Source organism: Sinocyclocheilus anshuiensis, unplaced genomic scaffold (genome assembly GCF_001515605.1).
Source record: "Sinocyclocheilus anshuiensis isolate Anshui unplaced genomic scaffold, SAMN03320099.WGS_v1.1 scaffold118, whole genome shotgun sequence".
Lineage (NCBI taxonomy): Eukaryota > Metazoa > Chordata > Actinopteri > Cypriniformes > Cyprinidae > Sinocyclocheilus > Sinocyclocheilus anshuiensis.
In genome coordinates this window covers 73,800-75,826 of record NW_015546020.1, presented here as the reverse complement: position 1 = coordinate 75,826, position 2,027 = coordinate 73,800, and positions in this window count along the sequence as shown.

Genomic DNA, 2,027 nt, shown 5'->3' with positions numbered 1-2,027 from the left:
ATGTCTGTGTGTCTTCTGCCTCTCTGGGCTAGAGACTCAGAACTTGGTCGATCGGCTTTGTCTCTCTAGGATTGAGACTTAGGACGTGCTGCATATGTTGTTGTCTCGCTGGAGAATACTCTGAATGAAGTCTGAACGTAGATTATCTCTTTCCTCGCAGGCTGGAGGCTCAGAAAGTGGTCGTATCTGGAGACTCAGGACTTGGTATCTGTTATTGCCTCTTCCCTCATGGGCCCGAGGCTCAGAACATTGGTGATCTGTTGTAGTCCTTTCCTTTACAGGACTCAGACTCAGAACGGCGGTTGATCTGCTATTGTCTCACTGGACACGCAGGAGACTCAGAACTTCGGTGTTTCTGTTAGTGTATCTTCCTTTTGGGACTCAGACTCAGAACAGTGTAGCTGTTATTGCCTCTTCCCTCACAGGACTCAGACTCAGTGCCGAGCTTGATCTGCTATCGTCTCACCCATGCAGGGCGCAGACTCAGAACAGTGCATCTGTTAAAGGGTTAGTTCACCCAAAAATAAAAATTAGGCTGTGTTTTACTCACCCCAGAGGCATCCTAGGTGTATATGACTTTCTTCTTTCAGACGAATCCAGTCGGAGTTATTTTAAAAATGGTCTTTGATCTTTCAAGCTGTTTAATGCCACTCAGTGGGTGTTGCATGCATCAGTCCAAAAGAAGTTAAACAAAAAGCGCCCATCCATAAAAAAAAAAAGTGTCTCACACGGCTCCGGCGGGTGAACAAAGGCCTCCTGTAGCGAATCAATGCGTTTTTGTAAGAAAAATATCCATATTCAAAACGTAATAATTACTTTAATCTAGCTTGCGCCAACAGTTGTACACGGAATGAGGTCAGCGCTGCACATGCGCGTCTCGTGAAAACCAACACTTGTTAACAGGAGCAAAGGAAGCAAAGTTTCCTTACTTTAGCAAAAGAAAACCAGTCTCCTCTTGGCTTATATCGAAATCCTCCGACATTCTTCTTTACAAATCCTCGTTTTGTACTTCTAATTAGTCACCGTTGTTTTGTTTTGATCTCTCCGCTGCGCTTCTGCGTCTAAAGTAAGGAAACTTTGCTTCCTTTGCTCCTGTTAACAAATGTTGGTTTTCACGAGACTCACTGGCGTATGCGCAGCACTGACCTCATACGTCATCCTCCCGGAGCTGCTTCCATGTAGGACTGTTGGCGCAAGCTACATTAAAGTGATTATTACGTTTTGAATATGGATATTTTTCTTACAAAAAAGCATCGATTCGCTACAGGAGGCATTTGTTCACCCCCGGAGCCGTGTGAGACACTTTTTTATGGATTTTTATTTTACTTCTTTTGAACTGGTTCATGCAACACCCGCTGAGTGGCATTAAACAGCTTGAAAGATCAGTTTAGACCCAAATAATAGTTTTTATCCTTACCTTTACACCAATCTTCCTTCCAGTCCTTTCTATCAATAGTCAATGATAAATCATCAATTGTTATTGCATCTAGTTTTGTCAGAGGTACGTTATTACCGCCTTTGGGGACTCTATATCTCAACATGCTATTAATTGCAATATAAGCAGGCCCATGTAATACTTTCCACTTTTGATTTCTGTCCACTATTCTCACTACTCCTCCAGCTCCGTAACTCATCTCATATCTATTCGCCTGTTTACTCTTCTTAAATGTCCAGGGGAGCGGAACTATTCCGTTGCTCCAATAACATAAAACTGCTGCGATTTGATTTATGGTGAGATGATCGTATCCTTTAGAGCATTTTTCGATATAAGCACCACATTCATTTCCGGTCAGGCCAAAGACGCCATCGTCAAGAAAAATCAAATTACTTCTAAATACGCCTTCCTTGTCTCTTTTTCTGTAAAGGTTTAATCTTTTTAAATGTAACCTTCTTTTTATACTTAAATTCTCGCTTGTTTTATTTCCAGTAAATGGGTCTGTCCCGTTAAGAAAATCATCACAGTCCATTTTCTCTCCGTCTTTGTCGCACAGATTCGCATAAGAAAAATCACCATAATCTTTTTTCGT